This window comes from Spodoptera frugiperda, chromosome 30, assembly GCF_023101765.2.
Source record: "Spodoptera frugiperda isolate SF20-4 chromosome 30, AGI-APGP_CSIRO_Sfru_2.0, whole genome shotgun sequence".
In the NCBI taxonomy this organism is placed as follows: Eukaryota; Metazoa; Arthropoda; class Insecta; order Lepidoptera; family Noctuidae; genus Spodoptera; species Spodoptera frugiperda.
The window spans coordinates 13269456-13289238 of record NC_064241.1 but is presented as its reverse complement, the minus strand read 5'-3'; the positions used below and the strand labels follow the sequence as shown (position 1 = coordinate 13289238).

Below are 19783 nucleotides of genomic sequence, written 5' to 3'. Positions count from 1 at the left end.
ACCTCAATCTTTTATATTCTTAAAAAGCAAACAAATCGCCTCGTAATATATAATCATATATAACGGTACATACTACATAGTATATGTGTCATGATGAATGAGCGCGGCGGCGGCACGGCGCATGCGCGGCCCCATCGACCGCCATATTTATAGTCTCACACGGAATGCTGCACCGAATCCTGACATATACAGATATATATGTTACTATGTACCTATCATATTGTAAGTTATATCATGTAATTAGTAATACATAGATGATTATTAATTGTTTCATTTACATGTGCCAATTAAACTATTAATTTCGAGATCAAAATACCAATGTTTTGCTCAACTCCAGCATTGATTTCAAAATATCGTCATTGATAGTTGCGCTTTTGATCTCTTTTCTCTTAACAAACCAAAGAACGCCACGCTTTTTTCCCCGAAAGGGTAGGCAGAGATGCACATTACGGCACGTATTGCCGCTATACAATGTACACCAACTTTTCACCATTTGTGATATAAGTCCCATGTAATAGGGGATGAGCCTATTTAACAAAACAAACAAAACCTATAAGATCTTTAGAAGCATATCTAAATGTCCACTGATGGACTATGAGTTTGCTTTAACATAAAAAAGAGTGGTTGGACAACACCTGCAAGTTTTTAAAGATTCACATTTGTTAGAAATCGCTGCTACCCAATGTCTACGTTCAATGTTTTGTCCGTTATTGATACCCGCGGGAAGAGTAGGAGTTGTAGCAAATGGCAAATGTGGTTAATACATGACTTATCGCCATACTCAGAGTCACTTAATGGTTACTTAATAAAGTCCTTAGCAATTGTTTTCGGAACAAAATCATTACTAAGGAATAGTTTAAGTAATCATTAAAAGTCTCTGAGTACGGCAGTTAATAAATAAGTATAAAGTTACGTAAATTAAACGCTTGTGTTGATTACCCACTATCGGTAACTTACGGCCGAAATGAGCGAGTGTTCCGTTTTCAGTCAAATTCATGATTTATTCAACCTCGGTGGCGGTTCGAAGATTGATCACCGACCTTGGCTCCTTATATAGTGTAGCTTTTTATCAACTACTTATTAAATCATCAGCTTGTAACATTGCTCGTACATGTATCGTAGGTCACTTATCCTATAAGAACCGCGAGAAATTTGCGCGCGATTTACTGGGCCACTGCCCAAGAGTTGTACCTATGTCTGGAATTTTCTATCAATGTTTAATGGCGCGCAAGTTATATTTTTGAATCAGAGTATATTTCTTTAATATTTAACAGTTTTTCGTTTTGGTATTTTTAATAGAATTAAAGGAATGGCCCCACTCGGCGGTCGATGACGATCCAAATATTGAAAATAAATCATTTGGGGTTTCTAAACAGGTCTCTTATTAAAAAAACGTATTCGTTGTTATTGTTTTTAAGAATTAAAAATAATAGTCTACCACAGACTGTCTATACCTACATCAAAAGTGCTTTACCAAATTGACTTATGTATGTATTTGGAACAGAAATGGATCGTGGAAAATATCTTTACACGCGTCTGTACCGTAGTCAAAGTCATCGAGACAGTCACTGGGGAGCCGCCCCGAATAAACCTGTCGCGAGATCTATGTGGAAGGAAATTATTGTGTCACTGAACACGAGTGGGAGTCTACGAATATTTTATCTAATGTAGGTAATGATGTAGTACATATTTAAAAGAAGTATTTATAGAAACAAGAAACAGATAAGTGTCTATTCTATATTGTGAAACAGGGGGCAAACGAGCAGCCCTATCACCTGATAGTAAGCGATTAGCGCCGCCCATGGACACCCGCAACACCAGAATTTCGCAGGTGCGTTGCCGGCCTTTTAAAAAGGTCGTATCGGTTCGGAAATACCGCCAACGACAGCTAATTGTATTGCCCATTAGTAGATAGTATATAGACACAAGTTTGACAAAAAGATAATGTTTTATTATGAAAGTCGATGCGACTTAAGCAGAAAATTTAAATTCTAGACTTAGCCCTTAGATTAATTCACTACTTTAGATCAAGATGAGTAAACTGTGTGCTATAAAAATATACATTATCAGAAGTAATTGGTAGAAAGCATTAAAAACTAAATTGTATTCGGTCTTTTCTAGCCTTACCGTATTGTCTCGTGTAGAAATATTTTTAAAACTTTTCTTATTAAAAGTTAAGAAACAGTTTTGTAAGATTGTTTTACTGTGGCTACAACAGTTTAGCTGCCTCAACACTCCCTTGTGGTAGTAAGCTAATATTTAAGTAAAACATTAAGAAAATTCATTTTTTGCCTGGGCTAAGATAATGTTCTACACACAAAATCAAGTTTTTATTACCTTAAAAAATCGGTTCTAAGTTAATGTTTTTAAATATAGAAAGGTACATACCTATGGCGATAATTCTGATGATAAAAATGAGCTGCAAACATAGTAAATATCCCGTCTCAAGTTCTAATAATAGTGTTAGTGACCATGTCAGTTTAAAAACTTATATCGACTATAAGTTTACTAGATGTATAATATACATTAATATAAGTCTCCGTTATCTTTACTTTGAGATTTTCAAATTAAAGCTCATTAAAAATGAAATTACAGCAATGACAATAGAGTCGATATTTCTTCAATTCTACATACATACATATTACATACATAATTTAATATGTATGTATAGTTTCATATGTAATACGTATTCCAACAACGATATCTACACGGATATAAATCGGATCCGTAATAGCTGTATAAATTCAAGGCATATCCGAATGCGAGTGTATCCGCAATATCGGGCATTTCGGGATATTCGGGCAGTACGTGCGGGATTTAGTGGCGATGCGATCACTACGTTTACATATTGAGTGATTCAGCTCGGTTTGGTACAGGATATTAGTATACCTAGTTTGGTAATCCTTTTGACTGTAGATTTAAGTCAAATTCAAATTTCAAAGTCAAATCAAAGTTAATGTCGAAGTCAAAGACAAAGCATCTATTTCAATTGTATCAATAAACTGTACTGATACAGATCATAAACGAACGACCTGTCAGGATGTCATCGGAGAAGATCTTTGTTCAGCTGTAGACATGATATGGTGATATTATGATGATATAGCCATAATGTAGCTTTATTACGATGGAGTTTCTTGTTCGTTCTTATCCATTCGAAGCTACTACATTTTGGAACGAGCGCCTAGCTTCACTGACAGACAGACTGACGGACAATTCAATTTGACGTTTCAAAAATGCCTTATTTAGGATTAATTGAAATAAATGCTTTGACTTTGACTTTGATTAGTTAGTCCTAAATAGAATAGTCCACCAGTTATATGTATGTACTTACTAGAAAGGAGTCAATCTATTATCATACACCTATCGTACAATACTATACTCCGAGTGATTATGGAGATTTTCCAAATTTATTATTTAAAATTCACTACTTCATCCAATCACAATAGCAATAAAAATTTAAATTCATCACAAACGAGTTTTTCATAAAAATATGTACATTTTGTATTTATTTACATAAATAAACGTTGTTCAATAACAACAATATAAAAATACCGCTCCATTACCCGCCGGCGTCGCGCTGTGAAAGTTTAAAATGTTTTAAAAAGTATTTCATATTCGATGATGTAAAAGTGTTCGATAGAAAGTTGAAGCGATACTTAGCCGTTTGAATAATTCATGGGATGATGAAGACCTGCTTATACATTCAGACCCCCACCGGTCATCTGAAGGGAAAGAGTCCCGTGGGACTCACAGAATTATTTTACACGTAAAAATATACAACATTTTGTGTTACTGTAAATTACTGTTGACAAGGCTACAGATGTCACGATAATTTCGTATACTCTGTCTTTCTGAGCGCTAAAATTATGTTTAAATATAAGGCACTGATTTTTTTTGTTGATTATTTAAACATTTTATTGCATCGGAATCAGTTTATTTGGGAATAAAACTTCTTGAAATCGATGACTTTATTTATATTTTTCTGTTGTTTTTATAATTCATTAAATTAAAGGACTATCTTAGCTTTCTTGCCATACATAAATGAATTAATTAATAGTAAACCTAAGTAGCCAAACTTACTAGTTACTACATAAAAAGGTTAAACTTGTAGTAAGTAAGAATATAAAGCGTAATGAGTGCTGTACTCGTCGCTAATGGAGGGTCCGACCACAATCATACATAATTAAACTCAGAATAACTATTAACTAGGCAGACTTGTTGGTTAATTGAAAACGGTGAGTAATTGTGAATAAAACATTTATTTGTTAAACCTTAACGGGTTGGTTGTTGTTTAACCAAAAACAGTAATGTTTTAAGAATAGTGTACTCAATTTTTTTGTATTAATGGTTTATTTATTCATGCGTCTATTTTAAAGTAATTTTTGTAATGGACTCTAGAAATAAATAAACGGTACAAGTTTTATACAAATATAAAATATGTTGCTGCTATTATTGCTATTATATAATTTACATTCACGTTTATGTTACTTCTGTTCAATTACTAGATTGAAAATCAGAGTTATAAATATAAGAAAACAATAGTAATATTTTTATGAATCAAAAGGTCGTAATAAACCGTCCACATAAAGTATATAGTGTAGCTAAAAACAGAACAAAATGGTGCCATTTACATATATCTAGTGGAAGAAACCGCTTCTCTAATCAGATGAATGTTTGATAACGCTGGTTTCGCCCCATCGACCGGCACAACCTATTTTTAGTCATCGACCGGTCCATACCTACGTGAAAATTTCAGAAGCCCGCAATTGGCTGGGGGAAAGTGACGTCACTTTCCGCCCCCGACCAATGAGAGGGCTGGGTTTCGCGCATGGCTGTAGAGCCTTTTCAGAGCACTGTCGAGGCTCGCCAGTTCGGGCGAGGTGTCCCCAGGTGTGCAAGTACCCGCCAGTACAAACAAAAGGTCAATATAATTTTCTTTTATAACGCCGCCATATTGATTCCCGTTCCAAATTCCAAACCAGAAAAATATTCGCGAGATTTTCGTTATTTTTTGAGAATTTTCCTAAAAGTGTGTGATTTTTTTAAATTTCGAAGCAATGTGCGGCCATTTTGATGTGTCGTATATAGAAAACTATTATAATGTGTGTTTATTGTTCATATTGTGTGCTAATGTGGCTATGTGGTGTGTTCGTGTGGCTGGATAAAGTATTGTCAATGTGTGGGTTACATAATGGTTACGTAATGGGGGTGACAGTGTTGTGTCCATGTGCGAAGTATGTATGTGTATGTGTGTGTGTATGAGTGAGCGAGGTTTCTATTTTTATGTTCTAGAAGTTGTAGATCTATTAGATGTATTTAGCTGACCTTTTATCTTCCTTCTTCTATTTCTTTTACTTTAGACTAAGCTTATCACTCTTCAATATTTTAACCTATATTACGTATTTTATATACTCGTATATAGATTGAAAGCACATTTGCCTATACTTGAGCGCGATTATTTTTTATAATTCGCGTAGTCTATGTTCATACCGCATTTATTTATTAATTAAATATACATACGCATGACTAAAATCTTCTATTCCATAATACTTATTACATTATGTATGGCATTATACTATTGAAAAAGCTTTTCTAATTGATTCCTGCGTAGCACCGTTGCTACGGGACGTAGCGCGCCGTAGCAAGCGTAGCCGACGGCTACGAGCCGTAGGCGCTTTTCAATGGAAGACAGAAATTGAATTATTTTGTAACTGTGTTATATTTTAGTATTCTAATACTCTTGTAACATTTATATTTGTATTAGAACAACTTATACAAAGGTTTTTATAATCCCAACTCTCTTAAATCACATACAATGTAACAGCTACTTTTCACGAGACGCCTTGAGTCTCATTGTGTATCTTTACTATTAGTATATAGATAGTACCATATACTATTAGTTCATTACATTGCTAATACAAGTTTCTTAATCTGACATTTTATTCTAAAACCTATAGTGACAAGAGCTTTCTTTAATTTCAAAAGCTACTTCAAAGTACGATTAAGTATAATATTAGTCGAATAATGAAGAGAATTTCTTGAAACTATAGAATAGAACATCATAATAGGGCATTCAATAACAAAGCAGAGTTAGTGAGCGATATAGGACTCTTAATCTTTTTAAAATACATGAAGTAACTCTTTCAAATAATAAATAATTCTGTTTGAAGGTTTACTAAATTCTATAATTCGACTAAACTTTATATGTATGTTTCTTAAAAGAATTAAAGCTAATGCTATAAAAAATGAGGCTAAATTATTATTCATTCAAGTTTTAATGAATCACAAACGTTTAAAACTTCCTCGTGTTGGATTTGAAACCAAAATGGCCGCAACTTCCCAACAAAAGCTAAATATATAAGTAATTCACAAAAGTTACATTTTGCTCTCACAAAGGGACCGGAAGTCATAAAACCGCGTCTAGTCCCGGCCACAAGATGGCGGCCGGAAGTAACTCGAGTGGCGGTTTCCGCTGGTACACTTCCGGTGTGGAAGCTCTTGTCTTAAGATGTAGGGAATGTTATTATTGACTGTTTATAAATCTTAGTAAAAATAGATGTAACGACGAACTTTCAACTATTCATATTGGTACGTTTGATAAAAATAAATAAGATTTTAATGAAATTTGATTAACATAGAAACCATGATTTAGATTTCCTCATATTTCTCACCCTGACTAGTTAGACAAAAAACCTAACACATGTAAAAGTATGGGAGTACTTGTATTTAACTTGCAGTAGTTATACATGATTACCTTCTTGCAGTGATTAAAAATTACAAAGAAGAATCATAGTCCATATAAATCGTTTTATCGGTAAAGGAAAAAAAAACCTTAGAAAACATTTGAAAAAACATTTTACATACAAATATCACATGTAAAAAATACAATACTCGAGAATTTCTTCCCTAACACCCCAAGTACATGTTTGACCTAACTGGCATAACTTAGTATGAAATGTTAGGTCACTCCAGTACAATACTAGCTGCTACAATACTAGTTTACATAAAACTGAAGGCCACATGTATCGGGGCCAATGCTGTGTCCCACATTCCGCGGGGTGGGCAGAGATTGGGATTACTGATACGTTGGCAGCACGCCAGAACTGGGGCCACGCTACTGGGTACTGGTTGGTGGAGGTTGAGTAACTTGGTATGTGTGTTGGGGATTAGGAGGATGGTTCTGGAATTGCAAGACGGGTGGACGGTAGCTTTACATGGTTGAAATAAGTATGAGAGTTCGACTTCTTCAGATATTTAACTGATTTTGACAGTGGCATGTGGAACGCGTTGATATTATATGGACAATAATAGTGGCGGTTTAACCTTCTGGAATTCTCTCAAGTCAAGTCAATGTTTTAACCGTTTATGTGTGAAATATCTAGTAGTGATTTATTGAGATTTTAAGGTTTATTTTTTGAAGTTAGGATGTATGGTAGCTTTTTACTAATGAATGGTTTCCTGTTGTTACAGTGGCACACGCGGGCGCACCATGGTGAACGGCCCACAACCGATACATATCAAATAACGCACTGACTTACTGTAACTACAACTAATATACTCTACTACATACTATTTACTCTCGCGATATTTACACTTACTATTGTGCATTTGGGATATTTAGGGGTTTAGCACTTTTTGGTATATTTTGGGGGGTCGGCTAGTTTTGTGGGGGGTGTTGGAAGTGTCGACCGTGGAGGCGGAAGGCGGTGCGCTGTTAGGGCGGCTGGGGGGCGCGCTGCGCGGGGGCGCCGCCGCCGCCTCGCCCGCGCGGGTCGCCAGCTCCATCCGGGGCTACCTCTCCAACAAGGTCGGCTCGCTGCAGCTCCGGGACACAGGTAAGGACTCCTGCACTACCTATTACACAGAGACGAATGTGTGAGACTTGGAATGTATGTGACGTTATCTAAGTACCAACAAAAGCATTCTAGTAAAAACATCTTTAATAAACATTTATCAACATAATTTTCCAAACACCAAAAGTCCTTTTGTTTATCAATCAGATACGGAACCCCAACAATAATTCTTTACAAGCACTCAACAAACAAAAGCGCGGGCCCCTAAAAGACAAAGGTATTATTATTTACGATGATATTAAGACACAACACAGCATCGCGAGGGCTCTCGCTGAACAAACACTGAGCCCACCGGCGCCAACAATACCGTGCACACACGACAATTAAATATAAACCTTATTACAACACAGTAGGGATTACGTGGCCAGCAAATGTTTGGTGAAGCTAACGATAAGCAAATATTTGTTGGACAACGTTATAAAGTAAATTGGGGGAGGATGTGACGCAATATAAATAAAGGAGCAGCGGAACATTGCGCCGGGGAGAGTGGTGATCTCTGGCGACCCCCGCCAGTTGGGACTACTGTGTGGGTAGAAATGGTAAAAAGTGTGACAGATGGTCGACAGCCCTCTAAACTAGACTGATACTGAACAATTCAAATTCAAAGTCTTTAACAAAATGTCGGAAATGATTAAATAACGAAGAAATAAAATAAAATAATATTTAGTCAAACATCAAAACAAAACCGAACCTTAAATCCTATAACGTTAAATACAAAATTCGTTCAAAGAGGAACCCGGGCATAACTGTGCCAACATTAATTAAAGTCCAATCAAATTAAATCGTTATCCCATTCGATTAGATCGACCAATCACGAGCGATCGATCGACGAGTGTAAATAATTACCGCGCCGACCGCTTTGAACTCGGAATTAATGCTAGCGGCTAATTGCATTTGTTGCCGAGGACCGGAGGGCGCTGGTCTCTCCACAATTTGATAACACAGAACAAATATTTTCATTTCCTTTTTGAACATAGAAATACCGAACAAATTGAAATTAGCTCGAATTTGTTTTACTAATTCATTCTGTTTGAATTGTTCTTAATTAAAGTATGTATTTAATCTTCAGATCGTGCAAAATTTTGCGTGGATTTTGTGAATTCTTGTGAAATTAATCTTGTTGCTATGGCAACAAAATATTCACCTTGAACATATAACACGTACGAAGTATTGACGTCACTATACATCACAACTGTGTCTAATAACACAAACAACAATACAACACAATTTCCTTGAAAACACAAGCAAAAATACTTTAAAGATAAAACCTAGAGAAGCTACAAATTGAATTTAAATCTTCCTCCAGCATCCCGTTTACAAGGCCACCGTAAAACAATATCCATAGCTAGCTTCGCTTGTATTTGTCTGCGAAACCAGACCGGCCCAATATTTGTACCTTTCGCCACAAAACCGACCCTCGTTGTCAAATTCCGCCAACTTTCCCCTCGGGCACTAATTGCGTCAATTACTGTATCGTGGTGACGCAGGTTCGAGGCCCGGGCTGGGGTGGAATGAAGCAGGTTAGCAAGTTATTTGAGGTATTCGTGTTGTTTAGTTTTAGGTTGGTCTGGGGAAATATGCAATATTATTAAGGTTTTAAATAATTTTTTTTTAATATATGCATGCTATAAACTTTTCGAAAGTACATGTGTCAAATTACTCATCGTAGCGATTGGTGTATTTTTTAAATTCCTTATTGTACGTAGCGACGCGACGTGAGATATAACCTCTAAATCAAAAACAAGTTCAACAACTACCTACCTATAAATAAACAGAACCTAACTTACAATACTCATAAACTACCAATACCTACAACTCAACAGAACCCAACTAGCAATCTGCTAGCAATCGCCAATTTTGTCACGCCTTTAACAAATGATGTTTCCCAGTCACAATTGGAAGTCCCACTCAACCGATTGTGCAATAAACCATTTTTCCTATCTTTAATTTCATTCCCCGTGTCCAAAGCACCCCTGCCTACCCCTCTGTCGGTCCCCTTCTCATTAAGCGTGCAACCGAACACGGATCTATAATTTTTCTCGACAAATTCCAATAATGACGTCATTCAGGCCCTTAGTTAATAGGCTGCCGGTAATAACCGTTTTTCTAATGGAGCCGCCATAAATATTTTCTTCATTTTAATGGTTTTAACTGGTTTATAATGAAAATCTATTAAATAGGGTGTTTAGTTTTATTTCATTAAGATTTTTCCTGGTTTATTGTTGGTCAAGCAATTTTGCTTTAGTTTAAGGGATGGGTTGATGTAATCGAGTTCTTAGGTTTGCATGTCTGAGCTGAATCTAAAAAAGATTATTTTAATTGGTAAAAATAACTTGATAAAACTAAGTGAAACAGTTAACTGAAACATTCTACACATTTTTTTTAAACGTCCAATTTTGAAAACATACAGAAGATTTTAAATACTTAATTAACACTTTACTCAGTTTATGTATCCCTACGTGATTGGTGTTGTGTTGAAATTACATCAATACACCACATGGGTCTGAGATTGGAAATTCATACGATTACCATGAAAAATACATCCATTTGTATGATCCCTTCTCAAAAACCATATTTCCCAGTTATAAGCCGATTTCGCAAATCGAAATGCGAAAACGGGATCGACTGTCACCAAGTCACATTTATTTTACGAAAACAAATGAGATGTAGGCCATGTCGCTTTACATTGCGGATTAAGTTCGGAATTCGGTCGCGTGCCTTCAAAGTGAGCTGGCAATGTAACTTGACATTTAATTTTCAACGTAACTTTGTATTGGTAGAAACGAAATTGGATTTTCTTTTTTAGAGTCAACTGTCGCTTTGAAAGGCCTCTTTGTATGTAGATGTGAGTGTATTGCGCTGATGTTCATTGTCAGGGGATGAGTAGAGATGTTAGGTAGGCGTTATTTGGGATAATGTTATAAACTTGGAAAACATCTTTTCTTCATGAGATTATCATACTTGAAACCATGCTGGTGGTAAAGGCCTAATGTGTCACCATTTTAAAAGTCCGTATTGTAATGAGTCCTAATGTTTAAGGCAAGACTAATGGCTTGTGTTTATTAACCGTGGGAAATCCATTCGATACTCGGGAATTTACTATTACCGATTTAATCGAAATTGTCATTAATAGCACTTTACTCTGATGACTGAATCGCTTAACACTAATTTTCTATCTATTATAAAAATAAATGCTACATGTACTTTGTCAATACGATTATTAGAAAAAAAATATCTGTAGCATTCAACATAATTCTTCAAAATTCAGGTTCGATGTTTACACCTAGTAACAGAGCCAGTGTAAAAATAAACCAAGTCATACTTAATATCAATAGAACAGTTCGCAACATACTTTAATACAAAGTTAACAATACACCGAGTGGAGGGGGGAGTGGGGCGCGTATCCCTGGTTATGAATATTTGATATAGCTCGCCGCCCGCCGCCGCCCGCCGCCGGCACGAGTCGAAACTCGTGTACTATGCTAATACCGCCGGCAGACATGACATGATTGTGTTGCGGGATGATGCGTGCGATTATAGCTCGCGAGATCGTTCTAGAAAATGTGTAAGATAACGAAGATATGCGGTATTTTTGCGAAGTAAGTAGGAACAACTTAGAATAGTCCTTTTTTTGTATCAAACGTTCATCACGCCTGTCTGTGGTAAGCAAGACACACTGATGTTTCACTTAGAGTAGTCCTAGAATTGTCGAGAAACAACAATTTGCCCTGTCTTACATAAAACATCACAATACCTTTCAAATTTGCAGAACTGCTACAAATGACTTATATGTCAATAGGTAACTACTTTCGAGAATTCAATATGAGATTACAAAGAAAATAATTTACTCGATAGTAGCGGGATCGATTCGTGGCAGCACTATTTATTATTTATATTCGGGGAACACACGCCGCCGCCGCCGCCGCCGCCGCCGGCACACCGTAATGGGAAATATCGATTCCACAATACTCTTGCAGAATATTTTATTTGTGCCGTTGTCAGGGGAATCTGTTCTACCTACACTTTACGAAACAATATAAATAAAGATTACTTACAATTTCATTTCATGTCTGTATTACCAAATACAGATTTCATTAATGTTTGGCAAACGGTTTCAGCTTAAAGAACACTTTCAATAGTTTGGACAGTTCCTAGTTCCTACTGGTAGATTTTCCCAGTAATTTATTATGTCTGCATAACCATTTCTAAATTATGTTAAATGAACTAATATTAATAAATAATAAGTAAAAAGTAATTCATAAACTCTAATTAAAATACAAAATCACTATCAATATGATATTCATAAAAAAAATTAGCTACAAGAAATTATTTTAAATACTTATCTTTAAAAGTATCAAACAAGATTACCTACATAGTTAATAGTCTGAAAAGAAAATTACTACGGAAAATTAAAAACCACTTCACTATCGTGGAGGTCATCAGTTATATCGACACTTTCATAATAACTATATCAATAGAATATGATGTCGGTCGTTACACCAGCGGGCCAGTGGGTACACGCGCCGCCCCTTCTGCTGTGACACTGTGTGACAAATGGATCTGTTCGATACCCGGGCGCGACACACCGCGCTCTTGTCGCGCCACTCAACCGTGGAATTACACTCTTTCATGGGCACTGAGTGATTCATTATGTTTATTCAATTAATAGGTTAGAGTGTAGCATTTTTAACATCAATAATAAGTAAACTTAAACTTTTAAACTAAATAGAACTTCGCACACTTACAAAAAGGAATTCAGTCCCCATTTAGTAGGCACACAAAATATGCATGGAACTCCTCCATGCAAATTTATCTGTAGTTAGATACCATACTTGTAAAAGTGGATCAAATTGATCTTAATATTATCCTATAACCCTTCCCTATCCTTGACTCCACAACAACCTTTAAATTTCTAACCCCCAAAGGCCGGCAACGCACTGGTAACGCCTCTGGTGTTTCGGATGTTCATAGGCGACGGGGATTGCTTACCATCCTTATATCATAAAAAACAATTAATAACCAATGTGCAAGATTGCATACACCATTGAAGTTAATAAGTTGGGGATCCAGCTAGACATCAATATGATTAATACGTTATTGGAAATTACATTAGATTCCTCCACATATTTATTTTAACACAGCATACAAAGTAATTAGTAAATAACGAATCGCGACTAAACATATTAGAGTCATTTCATTAAGTTATAATAGAGAAATAATTGCTAGAACCGGAACATATTCAATCACATTAGTGGAACAAGTTCTACAATAGAAGCAGTAGCCGATGTAGTTGTGTACCGTGCATTAGTATTCCGGTGTCGTGCGTACAATCTCGGGCTGTATTTATCTCCCTAGTTAGTGTCGCGTGGTGTGTAGTGCCCCGACCTCCCCTCGCGAGAGGACGTGTCTCAATCAGGAGCAGAATGGATTCCTGGCGATTTTTTGAGTTGATGAGATATTACGGTAGGTGAGTGGGTGACACTGGTTTTATATATTTTAAAATTACGTCAATATTTTTCACTGAAACAATACTTTTACTCAAAAATGTAACTTGTGCTTTCGTATTAGACATTTGTAGTTATAACATACAGGAGGCAATCTATCTTCAATTGATATTTTAATTAGGTATCTATCTTAACTTTGAAATAACTGAAACGTTAATAATTAACGTCGTTTAAAACCGGAGCTGCGACCTACCTAGCGCAACTCCGGCTCGAAAAGCAGGAGTAGGAACGGGGTGGTTTTTAGTCAGTAAGAGTCTGACACTCCCTAACACCTCGCCCAAGGCAGGAGAAGTCATTGGATGATTTTCCCCCTTTAAAATAGGTCATTTAAAAACAATTTTAGAATTGTCTAATAAACTAAATACCCACCACAAGCGGAACCAAAGAAATCTCACTTACAATTGAACACAACCCTTATCGTCCCCTAACAATGCGCGGGCACTCACTGTATCCGTGAATTCACATTGCGGGTACAACGGCAATAAATGTAAGCTAGGGAGGAACAGAGGAACGGAGGAATGGAGGACAATATTTATATGTAGGAGGGGAACTACAGTCATTAAGCTTGGGATTAAGTTTGTTTGGTGCGGTATTGTTCGCTGGTTTACACCACGGCCCATGGTGTGGAGGTGTCGACGCTTTGTTCCACAGAATTGAGAATAGAGAGAAATGCCAAAGGAATGTTCTTTTGTTGGTTAATTGAGCGAGTGAGAAATAAAGGGTTGTTTAATTGAGAATTTATTTTTTGAATATTTCTTTCTTATAAGTAGGTACTTGTATATATTGTAGTTTATGTAGTAGCTGATCTCTGCGACTTCGTTAGCGTGAATTAGCCAATTAGCTAAATAAAAAATAGCATAAGTTACTCCTTGATATATCAACTACCTGCCAATAAAAGTCCCGTCAAAATCGGTCCAACCATTTTAGAGATTAACTAGAATAGATAGACAGACAGAAAAATTTTATATTCATATGCATATAGTAAACACTTCAATTTTATTTATTAGTATAGATTTCATATCATTATAATTATATGTATTAAAAAAATTGTACACTAGACGACCTATAAGTATATCAGAATCCTATTTCAGCTTTATCCAAATGTTATATGTAAGAAATAGCCTTATACGATAAGACCACAACAAAAAAATAATAGTCCTCGTGGGACAGACTTGATCAAGTTTTCAAATTACACACATCAAAATTTCCACTCCATAAGGGTCACGGTCGATAGCAAGTACTATTAAGTTAATTTAGGTATTGAAACAAATACTATTTCTAATCTACATAACATTTGTTACATTACAATGCTTTTACCTAATCTTCTGAAATAGTCTGAACATAGCACTAGGTGTAATCTAATCCATTCGACACGGCAATCCTATTTAGATCCATTTGTTTGATATAAATACATATTTTATGACATATAGAGCTTTTCACGGTCACAAAGGAATGATGATTTATACAGAATAGAATAATTTTAGAAATGTTAGTGCTACTGGGCCTTTTTTGGGTATTTCGAAAATTTCTCAGTAGTAGCACAGAGTCTGGAATTATACCCAATATATGGTAATACGTTCACTTTCTATTACATGGGACTTATTGCACAATTGGTGAAAAGTGGGTGAACATTGTACAGTGGCATTTCATGCCATAATGTCACCTCTGCCTACCCTTTCAGGGATATGCTTATCATGAGGTGATCCGTTTACCCACCTATTCTATAAAAAAAAACTAAGACTCTTTCTTTGTATTGCTAACATTGAATCTCCAATAAACAAATAAACTACAGTTCATATGCCCAGTCAATAATTTCCCAGTTCCACCACACCAGGGCATGGATAAGCATCATTTATTAGGAAATAAATAAAGCGTGAGACATAACTGTCCGCGCTGAATGCCGGCCTATTATGACGCAATAATAATATTTGCAAGATGGCTTCCTCCCCTCGCTCACTGCAGGAGGGGAGCAAGCAGAGATGTGCGATATTGTCGCACGGCTGTTTGGTAGCTTGTCATGCTTACTATTAGCGGTAATCGCCTAATATCCCATACGTTGCGAATTTAAAATATTCATATATACTTATGTTAAGAGTTATATTAAAATAATATAAAATTCTTATTTTAAATAAGAAGTACTTATCCAAATCTAGATCTAGATTTTACTAATGGGAATAGGACTGAAATCTTAGGTTTGCTTGCAAAATGTTCTAATCTGAAATGGAGATAATGAATGCGCATTGTTAAAGGACGTATCGTTAAAGGACGTAAGGACACATTTTAACTACTAAACTAAAGTAGGTATAACTAACAGTAATACCTACTTTAGTTATATTTCCCTATTACACGGGTCTTAAAATGGTGAAAAGTGGTTGTACATTGTCTAGTAGCATTACGTACAGTAATGTGCACTTCTGCCTATCCTTTTGTGGATAAAAGGCGAGACGTTGCTAATACTTCAGTTCTTAATTTGACCAACACTTGATAATTCTCAACAAAACCACGACTAAGGCAACGTCCACAGTTTACTTTCCAATCGTTGGCTTCATTCGCAGTTCTCTACAAACAGTGGCACATGTCCAGTGAGGCTTGCAGACCCTAGTGCTCTGCCCACCCCTGTTAAATTAGCCGTCAGTAATGTGTCGCGGGATGATTTGTGGCGATCGTGTCGATAGCCGCGCTGCTAATGCCGCCTTGTAAGGAGGGGACATTATACGGGTGTCGATAACTAAATGGTTAGAAAATAAATCAAATTGAGGCATTTGTTAAATGCCTCATAAAGATTTTTTATACATTTTCTATTACTTCTTAGTATTAATGTTTTCGAGGCGACACAATAAAATGTCTACATAAAGGCCGGAGTTCCAAACGAAAAAGTCCATGGGCGACGCTGATCACTAACCACCACTATAAAAATTTGTAGTAATCAGTCTGCTCGTTTGCCACCTATTCCATAAAAAAAGAAAATAATGAAACAAAACTTGTACAAAACAAATGCTTTACAATTACAAAGTAACACTCGAGAATACAAAAAAAAAAAATGAGAGCCTCAACGATCACGATTGTAATCAAATCTAACGACCCAATCACATCCACACTTGATATTTCAAATTGCAAACTAAAATGGCTACCGTTACCGAAGATAGCCGAACGCGTTCGGGCAATTTCGGGGCTCGGTAACAGCTTTATTGCCCGGGGGTACCTCGTTCCCCAGACCCTGCCCGGGCATCGGATTTACGAGCGAAATTTTTCTGCCCAATCGGCTTTTTTGGGCATGAAACCTTTTATTGTGGTTCATAAAAACTTTTTTTATAGCCTTTGAAATTAGTATTTCTATTTTTCAAGAGTAATTAAAAGGTTGAACAGTTGTCTAGCAATTAACCTAATGACCTAAATAATTATGTGTCGATTGTGTTTACAATAAACACACACACACAGGCACATGTATAAACATGGCCACGAGTCACGATATACTCCAATTTGTCAATGTTTAGCATAAAACTAAAAGTGTTTCAGTTGTTATTAGCATGAAGATAGTATTTCGATAAAGAGTTATTTATACAAAAAAAAAAATGAAATTATGGAGCGAAACAAATTAAAATACTATTTCATTTAACTCTTAGGGAAAGTCATCTAATGTCTTCTCCCACCTTGGGTAAGGCGAGAGGGAGTATCAGACTCTTACTAACTAAAAACCACCCAGTTCCTTCTCCTGCTTTGAGCCGGAGCCCCGGTAACCTGTTACGTTGTCCGCAGCTCCAGAAGCTCTTATATCTTACAAATTACTGTTTATACTGTTTCGCTTTCTTCATAACGTAATCCAATATCCACACATATTCGTATATTTTCCGACTCTAAGAAACAACTTCTACCGCATCAGCTTACATCACAAACAAACTATAACATTACACCAGTTCACAGCATCCCATTCATAAGACCACATCTTTATTACAACTACACAGAGTCTAATTTCCACTTACTTAAACTAAACAATGTTCCATACTTTTTCTAATATTCAACCTTAACATGAAGCTATAGAGTTTAGTTTTCTTTGTATCTATACCAATGTCTTCATTTACGTGGTTCACCCCACAATGTTTCACTCGTACAGTGTCGAGCAATTACTGCGGCGTACTATTACACTGCCGTGCAAAATTAACGACCACCCTAAGATATGTGTCTGGGAAAAACTTATAAAACCACTGATATTGGAAACTAAACCGTATACATAATGAACTAGAGTTCCAAATTGATCACTCACTTTACAAGCTTTTATGAAAGTCATGCTTAACTTACAAAACGGTTGATATTGTAAAATAAATTCTATTTGAAAAGTATTAGAGTGTTATATCGTGTGTGTATTTTTATTTATCCGTTCGTGTGTAAATATTCCTTAAGCCCCAGCTGTCGATATAAAACTTGTTCGGAAAACGTTTCTAGACTTTAAATGTATTGGGACGGTATCGACGAAGACGATCGTGTACCAGAACCTATTCCAATAAATAGCTTTTCGATAGGTTTGTATTTATGAGACTACCTCGTCGGTCTGAACCAACGGGTCCGGACAAGGGGTCTCGGGTTCGATTCCCGGGTCGGGCAAAGTACTACTGGGCTTATTACGGCTTCGGCTCGGCTCGGCTTCGAAAAATTTTCAGTAGTAGCACTGTATCTAGAATTGTGTCCAGGGGCATTACATGCCGTAATGTGCACCTCTGCCTACCCCGTCGGAGATAAAAGGCGCGACGATACTATATTGTATGAATTTGTAAAACTTTGTTCCAATATTGAGACATTTCTTTAATATTTTATTGTTGTTATCAACAAAAAAAATACATATAATAATACAAATAGTATATTCTATTTAAATTAGTAAAGAGTTATCACTTCTTATTGGTATTAACATCTCCATTTCATTTTGAGATAAATCAAAATAAACAACACAATGAAGAGATAGAGGTAGAGAAAGTTAATATATTTTTAATACTAACGTAATTAATATTACAATTAAGAATGATTTTATTCATAAACAACTATTACAACAAACCACATCACAAATTAACAGAAGAAACGGACCAAATTAAAGACCTCAAACAGCAAGCCGCTCTCAAACCTCACTCGTTAAAACTTTTCAAACAAATATTGGAGGCAGACTTATATAACCCTCTCGACCACGTAGAGGAACTATTCAAGAGTGAAAGAGTGCTGAGTATAAAAAGGTCAGGGAGGTCCCAACCTCCTCCGAGAGGGTGGAGTGCCAGTGAAGAGGATTTACTGATCAAGTGCTTTCGCTTAGAATTGGGCTGAGAGTCGAGAGTCGAGAGTGATAATTTCCTCTGTTGGTTCAGGATTTATGTGAAGTATTGAGTCGATAGGTAAGATAGAGAGTGGATTAACCTCTTGTCTGTCGGTATATGAGACACTATAGAAAACGCATTGTGTCTCGCGTAGATCTACGAGCGTAAATTATAAAGTACTGGACGGTTGCTACTATACTATAAGTATAGCTGATGCCCGCGGCTTCTCTGGCGTGGATTACGGACTTTGTGACTAATAAAAGTAGCCTAAGTTACTCCTTAGTATATCAGTTACCTGCCAATAAAGTACTGTCAAAATCGGTTCAGTTAGTTTAGAGATTAGCTAGAACAAACAAACAGACAGACAAAAATTGTAAAAAATATGTTCATACACATGTTATTTATTATTATTTCAATATTATAAACAGGCACTCCACTTTTATTAGTCTACATAGACACGGGATGAGCGTAAAAAATCAAAAATAGATAGACATAGATACGGGGAGGTAATGTAAGATGTTATAAGAAGGTTTTTATGAAAAGTATTAAGTTACCGCTCCAAGGTAACGCTAGCGACGTACCGACGTACCGACGTACCGACGTACGAGGCTCCAGGGACACAACGCCGCCAACTATATCTCGCAGCCATTTCCAAGATAACGAGAAAGATAAAGCCTTCTGAAACAATTTCATGTATACTTTATTCAGGATATTTTTCTTCTCAAAATTGATTGGATTATCTAACTAGCTTTATATTATTCCATGTTCAATTGGTCATTGTTTAAAGTTAGGTAAAACACTGGGTTTTAGGCCTTTTGTAGTATCACTAATCTCACCAAGAATATACAAAAATTATTTATCTGGTGTATCTAAATCTAAACCGTTTAAACAGATTTGCGTGTTACACAGTCTTACATTACTCGTATTATAAATGCGAATGTTGGTGAGTTTGTGTGTTTGTGGGTATGTTTGTTAGCCAATCACATTTAAATGGCCGAAGGAATCGGGATGAAATTTAGAACAAGGATAGGTTACGGTCTTGAATAAGACATTAGACTTTTTACCCCAACGGGATCACGGGCGAAGCCGCTGGCAGAAGCTATGTAATATAATCACATATCTACATTTCTAC

At 36.2% G+C, this 19783-nt stretch overlaps 1 protein-coding gene across 1 annotated transcript in view; it reads left to right on the top strand.

The window, feature by feature from the left end:
• The first annotated feature begins 4803 nt into the window (after positions 1-4803).
• Positions 4804-19783, top strand: part of LOC118269608 (vesicular acetylcholine transporter) — a 36539-nt gene continuing 21559 nt past the window's right edge. Inside the window, exons 1-2 of the mRNA XM_035584791.2 lie at positions 4804-4921; positions 7471-7835. The gene's annotated coding sequence lies outside the window, so the exon portion shown is untranslated. The remainder of the gene's footprint in view (positions 4922-7470; positions 7836-19783) is intronic.